This window comes from Anarhichas minor, unplaced genomic scaffold (genome assembly GCF_050575085.1).
Source record: "Anarhichas minor isolate MPS153535 unplaced genomic scaffold, ASM5057508v1 ptg000031l, whole genome shotgun sequence".
Taxonomy (NCBI): Eukaryota; Metazoa; Chordata; class Actinopteri; order Perciformes; family Anarhichadidae; genus Anarhichas; species Anarhichas minor.
The window spans coordinates 888,513-902,818 of record NW_027466477.1 but is presented as its reverse complement, the minus strand read 5'-3'; positions in this window follow the sequence as shown (position 1 = coordinate 902,818).

Sequence of the window (14,306 nt, the reverse complement as noted above, 5' to 3'; positions counted from 1 at the left end):
TGTTGTTTTTTAACAAATTAGTCAAAGTTTGTTTACTCAGGTTGCATTTGTTTCATTTTGTTTTTTTTAAAGCATCGCATGAAACCTCACTGCATATAAAGCGCATATTTATCATTGATACTTTTATCACAGGGCATGCCCCCCTCCAGGAGGAGTCTGTGTAAATAAAGTAGCACCTCCTGGTTATTGTTTTCGCTTCCTTTTATGAATGGGCCATGCAATCAAAGTTCACTATTGTTTCATTATGGGGATCATTTTTCAGTGTTCCAAGAGTTAATGGTTTCCTTGCCTGTCTCAACAGCTTGTAAAAAACAACTGGAGCTCTTAATTAATGAAGTTTGGGCACAATTTATAGTTCGCTGATAATATAAAGTTACACTCTATTACCATACGAATTACCTTTAAAGGGCTCTGCAAACAACTATATTCAATCAGCTTTATTCATCCCTCATGAACGTTCTCGGAGCAGAAAAGGCTCTTGGACGTTGGACTGAGCTATTTAAAGTAAATGAGCCGCGGGGTTAAAACAGGTTGGCATGGTTTGGCATGGTTCGGCATGTCAGTCACAGTCCACAAGCAGAGCACAGTAGCACCTTTCCATGTTGCCCGGCTGCCTGTCAGCAGCTACATTAAGCCATTACACGAGTGTAGAAACCGCCCCCGTGGCTGGCCCACACCAGCGCACATCCGCTCGGGGATACATACCATAATTATCCCCCCCACTTCATACTCATCTCCCCTGGCAACTGCAATCATACAGCCCAAATAGCTCGGGCTAATTCATTACTTTGGTGGAGGGAAGTTGGCTGCCTGTAATGACACCAATTGCCCTGACCTAAACGCTGTAATAGGACCTCTCAGTACACTGGCGAGGAAATGGCTGCAATTGAGGCTCTTCCACTTCCTAGCAACCGAGGCCGGGGCCTACAATTTGAAGTGGGGAGGGGGGGGGAATGCTTTGCATTACCTGTGCCCCGCAGCTTGAAATGCAGCCTAATGAAGGCGAAATTGTATGAATTAAGCAGACTTCGGAGGAGGGGTGGGGGCAACAAAACAGAAAAGTGGAAGCATGTGTGTCAAATGGCTTCTCTCGTTAATTCGGGGTGGCTGTCTAACGGCAAGATTAGAGCCGACCGGAATTTGCCTGGTCGCGCAATCAGGAAAGACCAGAGGGGAAACAAACACGGCCGTCTGTTTGGTCCCTACTGGACACAGAGGGAGGGAGGGAGGGGGGGGGGGGGGGCGTTCTCACTACAGTTCCAAAGAGTAGAGTCCAATATTTAACAGCAAACTGTAACGGTTAGTGTTTCGCAAGACTGACCTGGGTCACATAATATTAGCAAATACTTTTTTCGTTATGATGTGTTATGTACAAGACAAGGTGTGAAATAAAGTTCAGACCAGCGCAGAAAAGGGAATAACGCTCACTATCTGTAAAAACAAACTGCTCCCATCAGAGAAGGATATTTAAAGGTGATGTCTGACGATGTTTTAAAGGGGTGCTTCACCTAAATCACAAAAGAAAAACTCAAACACACTCCTGATTCCCATGCATTAGAAGTAGATCAGATTCTGCTGGTGGTGCGCACATGATAATGATTCAACAGAGGGCCTCTACATTCAGCTTCACCAGCACCACCACCGATACACTGAGTACTTTGAAATAAGCACATGCAATAGAACCAGCTCAACACACAAGTGCAAAACACAAATCAATGAAAACTAAGCTCCAGATCCACATGCACGCTGAACACTGGCTCATCAAAACACCACAAAACACAGGTGGCCCTGTTTTAGAGCTGGAACGCGTCTCTGCGCTCCCATTGGTTGGCTCTCAATAAAAGCATCGCTCTTTCTAGCGGCTCGTCTGTTGGAAAGCTTACCTGTGGGATGAGGTACGGATCCAGCCGTCTGATTGGCCCGGAGGTAGAACGTTATCTGGCTGATCATCAGTCGGGAAGGATGAGGCCAAGAGCCCGACGGGACCACAAGAGCATTCCAAAAGGTGGACTGGTGAGCAGATGGAGACCGGGAGAGTTCATCTTTCTCCCCGAAGTCTAAGTGGAGGTCCAGGTGAACCGCCTCACCCTCCCAAAACCTGGAAAAAAGGTAAGGTAGTGAGAATGGATGTTACTGGGTTTTATTCTTATTTCTGTTGTTTCTTTTGGTTTGTGCATTTTTGGTGAAGACAAGATCTTTAGCTAGTTGTGATGCCTTTGCATTAAAGATGTTATAATGTCAATGCAGATGATGTGCCCTGTGCCCCACAAGTACACAAACAACCAATCCAGATACAGCATACAGCAACTTTGTAGCAATAATTTAAACAATAAACAAAATCAAAACCATCACACATCTCGATCAAAACGGTTAAAAAGACTTCAGAGCTTACTTGGAATTCCACAGGTGAAATCACTCTCCGAGATGTTGAACGTTTGAGCTTTAAAAGATTTAAATGTCTGGAAACAATTCCTTTCTCCATTTTTAAATCACCAACAGGTGTAACTGTTCACTCATGAGACTCAAAACACATCATCGGGAAAACAAAAATTTCCAAGTGAAGTGCCAGTTTTGAAAGAATTGTACTTCCTGGATATGATGTATTTCCTGATTAAACAGGATGTTGGAGGGCGGGACATACACAGTGAGGGATCGTGGTGAACCAATGGGATATCACTTGGGGATTAGGAGGCGGGGATTAATATTTGTGAAGGTTTGTTAATTTATTAAGTAAAGTTAAACTAGCTTTACCTTATCAAACTGACATCAGGTGATAAAAGACTGTAAGCCAGCTACTTTGCATTTGCAAACTTATATTTTATCATTTAGGAAAAATTCTGAATCTGATCTTTCCCAAACCTTTCCTTATGTGTTCCGTATTCCTAACCATGATGACACCTTGGACGCAGGACATTTGATTTGTGTTGTTGTGTTTGTTTCATTTTGATTGAATTGTTCTGGTTTTAAATGCTCCGTTTGTGTTTGATTTGTGTGATTTCATTAAGGTGTGTATGGTGACATTATTTATTGTCATAAAGTTTGTTGATGTTTTTTTGTTGTTGTTCTTTAACATGTTCAAAATAAATATCATCTTATCAAAGTTGGGTGCGCTGTGGTGTACAGTACACTGTGAATATATGTTGAGCTGTAAAATTGGAAGCAGTTCACCCAACGTGTTAGGATTAAACCAACGTCCGTACTGCTTTATTTGAGAGGAAACTGCTCCTCTTTTGAATTTCTTTTTTTGTATTGTCCATCTGTGAGTGTTTTGTGCCACTCTGAGAAGTGGGTCAGAGCGGCCGAGGAGCCCACCACCAGCCACTTCTGGCTGCTTCAAGTCACGTCACATAAACAATGGCACTTCACGGGGAGAGGCTCGTCTTCCTTCCTGCCTGGCTTCCTGTCGATCGTTCTGCCTGACTTGGCAAACTCAATGTGTCTTACCCCCCCCCTCCTCCTCCTCCTCCTTCACCCACTCCCCTACCAGCAGACCTCCCTCCCTCCTGAATCAGACAGCCAAGTTAGTCAAAACTGCTGCGGAAGGGAAGGAAAAAGTGGGATGACAAAGAAGAAATGATAAATGACAAGGAAGCCACAATAGGCCCCTGTGGAAGTGGAACATACCAAGTCAACACGTAGGGTCCATTGACATGTAGATAGTGGTGGCGGTGGGGTGTGAAGGTATTGAATGTACTGTTAGGCACCTACAGTGCACTAAACTTTTAACCCCGCCCACGACCTCCAGCTCCTTTCTCATGCAGGTCCTTCTGACCAGATTGATGATAGCGGTGCACTTCCTCTGCAGGGAGCGCGACCTTTGCTTGAATAATAGCTGACCGTTGATTAGCCTGTCTCATTAACATTCAAGGCTGGTTTTCTTTCCTGTTTCACTGTGTTTCCAGTCGGGAAAATGATGAATTGCAAAATTATTAAATTCAGCATGAGGAAATCACCCTGGGTGCACTTGTCTTGTGGTGAACACTAGTAAGGTGATGTGTCTCAAAAAAGATCATTGAATTTTGATTTGTATTCATTTTTGTTTTTCTCTATCTTTTTTTTCTTCCATCAGTTTTTATATTAAGTTATATTTCTTTGCGTTGTTTATTATGTGACGCACCTTATAAAAAAGAAAACTACGAGCCCTCGTGATAAGCTCCACACAGAAACATGTCTCCAGATGTTGTCCGTCCGTTCATTCGTCAAGACATGAAGGATTCTTTTTATCCGTTCGGCTGAAAAAATATGCCCTCATCCACCGTGGCATTAAAAGTTAAACTGCAGACACTCAGGTGGATTTGAATGACAAAGTCTTTAAAAAATATTGCCGAGTACTTTACAAAGAAACACAAATAATCACAGATTTGAAAGCCAAACTCAACAACGTAGCTCAATCCTCTGCAGGTTTGTTCACTTTGTAGGGCTGTAAACTCTTAGAGTGTTGATGGAGTGTACTTCCTGAGGATGCAAGATACCCTTATCTGTTTTATTGACCTATTCGGGTCAATACAAGATCAACTTGTCTGGTACAGAGTCGGAGAAGAGCAGCAACCTTTAGCATGATGAGCTACAATTTCACCTAATGAAGGGGATTTACTGCCGTTTTAATGGCATCCTGTTATCTGCCACTTGGATCGTAGATAGCGGACGGAAAGTCACAAAGTCCAAAGAATACCTGAGAGCAGCAGGACTGTCATCACCGGTCTGCACGTCAAATCAAGGGGCGGATGGGATGGACTTGCACGGGAAGACAGGCGGTAATTTGTGTCTCTGTTTAGTGTTTGGAGCCTTCATCAGAGTCTTCATCTGTAGCTGAAGTTCATTCATGAAAAGCCTTTTGTAAAGCGAAATGTTTGCTGTCTGCCCTTCCGTCTCTGTCTTTGTCTCTCTTTCACTGTGTCCATGTTTCATCTTGACTCCAGGTCAGTGGGTCTGTTCATGTGTATGACATTTTACATTTTTAGGCCTTTTTAAATATGCACTCTTGAAAGACTCCTCGCAGGGTTTGGGTCATTCCTGAAGCTCCACGTCCGGGAGTTCATCAAATATTTGATGGTGAATCCAAATTCATTTTGTGATACATTTTTATTGTCTTGTGGGTAATTGGCAGCAGCAATTCAGAGTCATAGTTTGATTGACATCTAATGCTGCACATCCAAAATGATTTTCCGATGGAACAAAACAACATTATCTACTTTGATCAATCATTTTTGTTCTCTCTTCACAATCAACGTGTTTTGTCCTTCAGAGTAAGAGCGCCTGCATTCAGAGATCTTCATTCTTCAATCATCACCCTCATGACATGCAGTCGATAGTATGGAGTGCAAAAGTCAGAGTCGTTGTGCCCTGGCATCAGATGCAACAAAAAGAAATAAAAAAATCCCCTGACCTTAGAATGATCACATGAGAGAAAAGCATGCTGGGAAGAGAACTAAAAAGAAACATGAGGGTAGAGATGTAGAAGGGATTTTTTAAACTGCAGGCCACCTTGAACCAGAGCTCTTTAAAGTTGCACCTGTACAGCATGGTGGGGGTAAGTCTGGAGGCTTGATGTGGGCGCAGTGTGTGCTCCAACCCCTCGGGAAAGGAAAGAATTAGAGGGGGCCTTTGTTGTCGGCACTAGCTACACCTCATATGTATTAAAGGCACAAATACCGGAGGGAAGCCTCACTCGCCCCCCCTCCTCCCCTAAAGAAAATGAACCTTGGCGGAACATCTCTAATATTCCTGTAAAAGCAAATTGGGCATTTGATTGTGGCCAAACTATGAGCATGCGCCTCCGCGCCGTTGTAAAGACGAGGCACTTCCAGACAGCTGGTTTCACTTTTTCGTTCACTCTCTCTTCCTCTCTCGCTTTCCTTTTGTTCGACCAAAGTGTTCCCCTTTTGATTCATCCTGAGTAATGGTGTGAGATTCGCAGGGCAGCTGAAGTTTCCTTTCAACTTCTCACACGGCCTCCACAGCTGGCCGTCTCCCGAGCAGGACCCTGGAACAGATGCAGACGGAAAGCTATAGGTCCCTGCGTGACAGCTATTTTCTTTTTTTTACATCTGCTTCGCAGTGCTCTTGGGCCTGTAGGAGCTGAAACATATGATCGGGAACCAACATCATTTGAAATGCAGGTATTAACGAGAGTTTAGGCAAATTGGTGGACATGCAGAGCGACTTCTATGACCCCATTTGCACCCACCAAGAACCAAATGCTGCTAAGTTTGACAGCAAACTGTCTCTGAAGGTACAATAAAACATAAATACCTCTGTTGTCTTCATCTTTGGCCCCCCTGAAGACCACCATACACTGTACCTTCCCATACTACCATATGCTAGAAAAAGATTTGGTATATCCCAATACATAGGCATACTGCATCAAATGCATACCAGGATACATCCGATCGCATTTTGCAGTAACCCAGCATGCTTTGCTTGCTATTCCGACCATCTAACAATCCTTTGTGCAGCAGATATATGAGCCAGAGGGTTAAAGTTCAAGGTGCCATGTTATGCTGGAAGTATGTCCCAATTGAATGCATACTGCATGCAACAGTACATTTTTGTAGTTGCAGCTGCAGGATGTACTTAAAGTAGAAAGAAAAAATATATTCTATTCGAAACGCAGCTTTGGTGACGGAAGCTTTGTTGTGTTCCCCTACAACGAGCAGGAGCATCCAACATTCAGTTTCTCTGCTGCTCAGTCTAAAATACGAGAGTACAAAATGAATACAAATGGAAAAGTTATAGTGAAACAAAAACAAAAAAGTGAACCATTAAATAGATATCCTAAAAACTAAAAAATACTTCATATATTTAAAATGTATTTAACATATACAGTATACATATACTGTATTAAAAACATATACTTAGCAATATATTGTCATTCATCAAAAATCAATAAGCAAAATATACATGTTGATACTTTTTACCCGTATGGAAATTGGCAATAATTTGTATGTTTTGCAATGTACTAGAAATATATTCTTTAAAAAATAAATGTGTGTCCATGTGGACAATGGACTATGTTAAGTTTAATATTTTAGAACGTTCTTATTTTAAGAATGCACACAGTGATGTGCGAGACAGAAAGTCGTCCATACACCATGGTGTGTTCTCCAATCCATTAATTAGCCGTAATAGAAACTGTAAACCACCTCCTGCACTACCCTGATGAAGGTCACGCATATTTGAGAAATAAAGACTGTAATACTTCAGAAGTCTTGTAGTCTTTTTAAGTCCAAAGTGAGGGTCCTAAAGAAATGTTGGAAGATAAACATATGTCTTGACAATGCTGTGAATTAATAGTTAAAGAGTTTGATTTGCTCCCTTTATGGTACCAAACATTTGAATGGGTCCGTATTTACTCCTCCAAACCTGGAAAGAGTAGACCAGCCTGCACAGTAGTCAACAACAACAATTTTGGGTTGCAAGCAAAATGACTTTGGAAATGTGTGTCCACTGGGAGAGTTTGGAAACCACTGAAGCGTTGTATCTGTTCCACAGGATGGTGTGCAGGATTGCGTATCTCTATTGGACTCTGAATATATAATTGTGAACATGCAGCCTCGCTTCTCTTCTCTGAAACTGCTTTGTGTGGCAAATGGCAGCCTTCAGACCTCCAGAAACTTAACACACACACGCACACACACACACACACACACACACACACACACACACACACACACACACACACAACACTCTGGCTGAGCAGTGATGTGGAAAAGAATTTCTCCCGGTGGTACAACCAGCATGTCTGTATACTCCCTCAGAGCCTGCACACATCCTACGACGTGCCAATCATGCCATAGTTGACCATGTCAGAGCCTTTCCAGGAGCTGTGATTGACAGGTCTGTTTCTATGAAGGGGGTGTGGTCTCGGAGAGTCAAGCTGGGTTGTATTATGGAGGGACGCACTTAATAAGATCTACAGCAGGGAGAGTGCCTGCCCTTAAGGTCCAATTTCCCCTTTGGCATAATACTGCCATTGAAGGGGATGGAGATAGAATCGTACCTCTCGCAGAGTTTGAAATTGAAATGTTAAAGAGCAAGCAGAGAGGGAAGAGGAATGATTGAAATCTTTTTGTAAGAGCAAGGAGGCAAACGCCACCAGAGAGACGACAGTCAGTTTGTGAAATAATTTGCTCTTTCTTCTCCATCACATTTGGTGCGTTTGTTTACTTAACACCCTCGTTCTCTGACATTTTATTTTTCCCTTATCTGCTCTTGCTTGTTGCTTTCAGCACCCCTCAAAACTGTACAAGACCACCCCACACACACACACACACACACACACACACTAGTTTCAAAGACCTGGAAGAACAAACGCATTAAAAAAGGATGAAAAGGGGGAGATTCAATGATCCAACCCTGTAATTCCTTGACACATTTCTAGAACCCTGTGCTTGAGCGTAAGCCTAAAATCAACAACAGATAAGCCTTTTCTGTGTCCTTTCTCTTTGATCTAGAGGTTCCCCCCTCCCCTCTTACAGCATGGGGGGGGGGGGGGGGATAAAGGGAAGAAGGTGGGGGGGGACTCCTAAGCTTCCTGTTCAGGCCCCCCCCCCCCCCCCCCCTTCTTCTGCTTTGGATTTGGGCCTTGAGACCCTGGAGGGAGGGAAGAGTGCAGGGTGCAGATGCCCTCAAACTTTCCACCAGGCCTGATTCGTTCACTGTAATAGGCTGACTGTAAACAGCCAGTTAAAGTATTATTAAAAACATTTTGAAGGAACTTGATACAGGACTGCCGTCATGTGATCTGAACGGCATTCATTTATTTGTAAAGCCAGACAAGACTTGAATGTGTTTCGGTATGGTTGTCCTCCAGGCAGCTTTTATTTGGACCGAATCACGTCTTTTAGATGTGTGAGACTAAGAATAATACGTCTCTACATTTTCTGTTTGAGCTACGTGGCTCAAGTGTAAAACGCAAATGCTGTTGTGCAAAAAGGTGGAGAGGAAGAAGAAGATGTAGAAGAGGGAGCGACATGAGGTCAGCTCCTTTATGGAGGTAATCAGAGTTGTCTTCCTGTCTATTCTCCCCCTATTCACACAGCCTGGCCTTCATTCCCAAAGTGAAACTGGACACCGAGGGTTTTGTTATGGGTTTACAGCTCCAGAGGACAAGGAGACAAACAAGACGGTGCTGAAAAAATAAAAGTGTCTGCTTCTCCCCTGGAGTTGTTGCACTGCTGTAAAACTGACACTAAAGTTAGAAAAACAGTTTACATAAAAAGTAAGACGCGACTTTGTGTTGTTTCTTTGATCGAGATAGTGGTTTGATTGCTGAGTCTCTTGTTAAAACTAATTAAACTACTTTGTGAGGTTATACAACTGACGAACGCAAACCACAGTGGAAAAAGAGCCAAAGTTGTGGGTAGATGTCATGTCTCCAATTGGGAAACTATCCAATTTGATAGCTGGGGGATGTGTGAAACGGTCCATGTAGCCTACTTTTTAGTCAGTGAAATATCACCAATATGATTTAAAGCAAAGAGAAAGTGTGACACATTTTTCTGATTATAAATCACTTAGAATGTGGGATTCATCTCAATGCTCGACTTGTTAAGCGCTGCCAATGCGAGCAGACTTGTGATCAGGTATGAACTGTACAGGCTCTACGAATCAGCAGTGATTCATCAATTGGCCTAACAATTTGTTTACTATTGTTCTACCATTTATACGATAGTGTCTTATTATTTCAAGTCCCATTTTAATCAGCATTTATCTAAACGGCAAAACCTGTACAGATCTGCTCAAAGATGCTGAATTATTTTACCGACATGTTCTCATCCCTACGGCGTAGCATTTTACCGCTGAAGGTTCATGTTGTTCATGGTTAATGTTGTGAAACCGTCGCAGTTAACGTTGTAACACGTCGTTAACGGTGTGAACCTGTGGCGGTTGGGTTTAGGCAACAAAACCACTTAGTTAGGGTGAGAAGAAACATCATGTTTTGGCTTAAAATAACTACGCTTGTAGCGTAACGTAGGCTAAGTTACAGACGAAACCCCATGTGACTCTATGACACGCGGGACACGACACCGGTCCCAAAGGATTGCAACGTATCTTACCGAAGTTACTCCTCATTTTTTGTACTGTGTGGCTTTTTTGCAGTCTTCATACTTCCTTGTTCATGATGTCGTGGAAAACATACAAAATGTGGAATATTTACGAATCACTGCACATTTTTCTTCGTAGGTATAGCTATGATCGCTGGATAAGAACCGACTGAGGAATGACTTCATCCTTTTCAAGATAAGTCATCACCAAAACTCTTAATCATCTGATCATATGCGGGCAGATTGAAATTGTATTATTCTTAAAATGATTCTCTTTTTGTTGGCCTCAAAAATGTATCCCAAACAAGGGAGAAAACTACGGCCAAATATCTCAGCAAGCCCACCTGTCGCACGACCACACAGCGAACTCAAAGGTCCACTGATTGTTTGGAGACTAAAGCCTATCTATCTGTGTCTGGGGAGGCTCTTGAGGGTGGGGGGTGGTCATCAGGAGAGGAAGGAGGGTGTGGTGGGTTGAAGGGTTAGCAAACCGGCAACCGGCAGGTTAACCATCGTCCTGGGGATGGGATTGGGGGATTGGGGGATTGGGGAGGGCGGGTCGTGGAGAGTGGGAGGGTTGCAACTTCCACCCGGGGACTGGCTGACTGATGGAAAAAAAAGAAAGTCCCCTCATGACCCCCACCCTGCTGCCCCCCAGCCGAGAAGAGCCGGACGGGACTAAAGCCCCCCATTGTTGTCCCCTCACACAGGATCACCAGGGCCCCGGCAGTGAGAGAGGGACGGGGGGGTTGGAAAAAGGATGGGGCCGGTGTGGGAGGAGTGAGTGTGTGTGTGTGTGTTGGGGGGGTCAGTCCGCCAGCTCAAACACAATCGTGTGATAGGACTTGGCCCTATCTAATCAAGGGCAGGAGGTCACTTCCGAACAACTGGGCAATAAAAGATTATTTCTGGCCACATAACAGAGGAGCCGTTGGAGTGGGGGAGGGGGGGGGGAGAGAGCTAGGAAGAGAACGAGGAAGGGAGGGAGGGAGGGAGGGAGGGAGTGAGTGAGTGAGAGAGACAGCAGAGGGGGGGGGGGAGGGTGGCTGTCTGTGAGGAGAGGAAGTGAATTGAAAAAAGCCAGCAGACGGGAACCATCTGTCTGGATGCATAGTCTAATCTCAAAAAAAAAAAAAAAGAGGGAATGAAGGGGGAGGAAAGGGTGGATAAAGAATGAGCGAGCTTCTTCTTCTTCCTCCTCCTCCTCCTCCTCCTCCTCCTCGTAAACAGACGCACACAAATCTATCTATCAATCCATCTATCTGCCGTTCTCGCTATTTATCTGATGTGCATATGTGTGATGCTTTTCTGTTGTCCTTAGTTGAGATATCAAAGGGAGAAACGGAACAAAAGTGGTTGTAGGGGGCCTGGAATGCAGCGGCAAACACGGAAAACTGTCCCCCGAGGCTGTTAAAAGAGGAACAAGGACGCGATCTTGTCAGACTTTAGGCTGTGTGAGAAAAAGCTAAAGCAGCTCTGGGTTAACGGACACACGGCAGTATGTATCGGAAATGTTCCTCGGGCTCCTTGCGGGCTTTTCAGACCATTTTTTTTCACGTTGAGGAGATTTTAGTTTAAAACCAGATTTTTTTTTTTTGTCATTCTTTGATGTCATTTAAAAAAAAAATATCCCCAACTATCATCTACGGTCTCTCTTGAACCGTTCTGAGCACATTCGGGGATCAAATCTAACGACTCCTGACAACTGGCTGTTTCCAGCAACAGTCTCCAGTAAGAGCAACACTGAGACAAACGCCCCGCTGATTTAATTAGCAAGCGGAATACGAAATCACAAGCCGGTCTATCGGAGCCCGTGAGAGCTGCCAAAGGCCTTTGCGCTAATTTTGCAGGAAGGAAGTGACACTTTGAATACTGATGAGTCAATCGCGCTGATGAAACAGGAGCCATTGATCAAGAGCAAAATCTGTAGCCGAAAATAACGCCCGGCCATTAATTATAAAAGGAGCCAACTGAATGATTGCCAAGGGTCGTGTGTTGTTGTATTGATCCTTGGGCCTCCTCCTCCTTTTCATCGTCATCATCATCCGCTCCAACTGGCCTTTGTCTATAAAATGGCACACAAAGACAAGGGACAGGAAGGGGGCTTGGAGAAGAATGTGGTATCAGATAGCTGGTAACGCTGCATAGACACATAGCAGGTTAGGAGGGGAGGGGGTGTGTGTGAAAGTTTTACACCACAGTTCCTGTGGGTGGGCGTGTGTACCCAGGAGCAAACGCTTAAGAGGCTCAAGCCCCAATGAAACACCTCCGTCCTGAATGGCCCTCGACACCTGATAAAACACTGGGTCGTCCCTACAGGCTCTTTATGGCTCCTGAGGAGGAAATAGGACGCTTAACGACCGCGTGCACATCACTCGTCTGATAAACAGGAAGCAGCCAGTAGCATCTAAATGTAGTTCATCCAAAGTACAAAAACAAAACTTTCTCTCTTAGCTGATTTTATTTGGTTTTGAGATATTTGTCACCGATATGTCGTACCTCACTCAAATGCCAGGGGAACAATTTAAAATGTGTTTGCTCTACTCAAAACGGTGACAAATTACATTTCAAAACTCAACAATGTTCCAGAAGTTTGGGGACTATTTCTTCAAAGAATGGAAAGTAGTTCCACAAGAAAACTGTTGAAAGTGAGGTTTGTGGATTATCCATCGTAACAAGGATATTATTTCTGGGAAGATACTTACTAAAATACTAAAAAAGGTTGTTTTTATTCCCCCGTGCATCGAACACCACAAAATCACATTCACTTCAATTGTTTTGGTGTGGAGGCAGAAATCTCACAGGAAACTATCTCAAAACTTTGGCAAATATAAACCAAAAGTATCTAAAGGAAAGATACCAGAGATATGGAAGTAAATATGTTTTTGGTTTCAAACTAACCCTTACATGAGAAGAGAGAGAAAGGTTTTTCCAGCTGCAGTCAAGTTCATTTGTATTTGTAAGGGATTATAATCGCTCAGGACATCCCTCCATGAGATTTCCTAGATCTACTTTCACCACAAACCGGTCCTGTACCACCGTAGAAGTCGAGCAGAGGAACTGCAGCTACGATCACCTCTCTCAGAGCCGCAACATCTGTTGACCTTTTTCGCTGTCGTGCCAAAAACGGTCTTTATAACAACATCTCTCTTAGGTGACGAGATCACATCTCCGAGTTGGGGGATTTTCACGTTTTAAGTTAAATTGAAGGATTACATGTTCCTCTGTGGGTTGAGAAAATTCTCCAAACCAACCTTTTAAAACCTGTTATATAAACTCTGAAACGCATGGTGGTCGAGGCAAACACAAGGCTGCTTTTCTTATTTACGGAGATGTTTACATTTTTCTAACATTTTGGATATGGGGAATTACAGCCGTGACTTTAACAGGACCTGCGTTGAAATGTTTTATGGCTATCTAATGTTTTTTTCAATGTGATTTTAATCCTGTGGAGGCCGAGTGTGGATGTTGGAGCCGTTTCTAAACACATCAGCTCTCACATGTTGCTCCAGCCCGCCGAGATCATCCAAGAAAACGAATATCTGAGGAGATAACTTCCATAAACTTTGGTCATTACGCTGAAGTCCAAAAAAAGCCGCTTTCCTCTCCAAAATCCACCACCCCCATGTCTCCCCTGATTGCTAATTTCTATTTATATGCCATGAGGGGAAATAATGAAAGCCAGATGAGGAGGCGGAGGAAAGCTGAAGCAGGCCTTTTGGTGATGAATGCTGCTGCTGCGGAGGAGGAGGATGACTGTTTATAGAGTATCCTGCCCGTCGCGGCTGTGCCGGCAGCGGTGCCCTGGCTAAGAAAAGGACTGCCCCGGTAGGATGTGTGGGTTGGAGGTTCCACCATGACTCACTTGGTAGTCATGCGTGTTTGCACTTGTACGCCCCCCCCAAAAAAAAAAAATCCCAAAGCTGAAGCAAGAGAGCCGCCAAGCCTGACAACTCTAAATAGCATTACGTGGGTGTGTGGAGCGGCTAAATTTACTCTGAAACAAGTGCAAAAGAGAAGGAGGGGGACGTTATGACCACTTATATCATTGAATTACTTAATACTGACTCACATTTCACTTGTATTCACAGTGGAGCGGTAGCCCAGTGATGAGTAACGTGTGACGCAGTGGAGTTCATGTGGCAGGGTGAAGTTAGAGAAACTATTCACGGGCTTTTAAATGCTATTTTAGACACCTCCGCCGATTGTTTCGGAGATTTAGGAGACATGTTACGGACTTAACTGAGCCAAGTTCTGGAA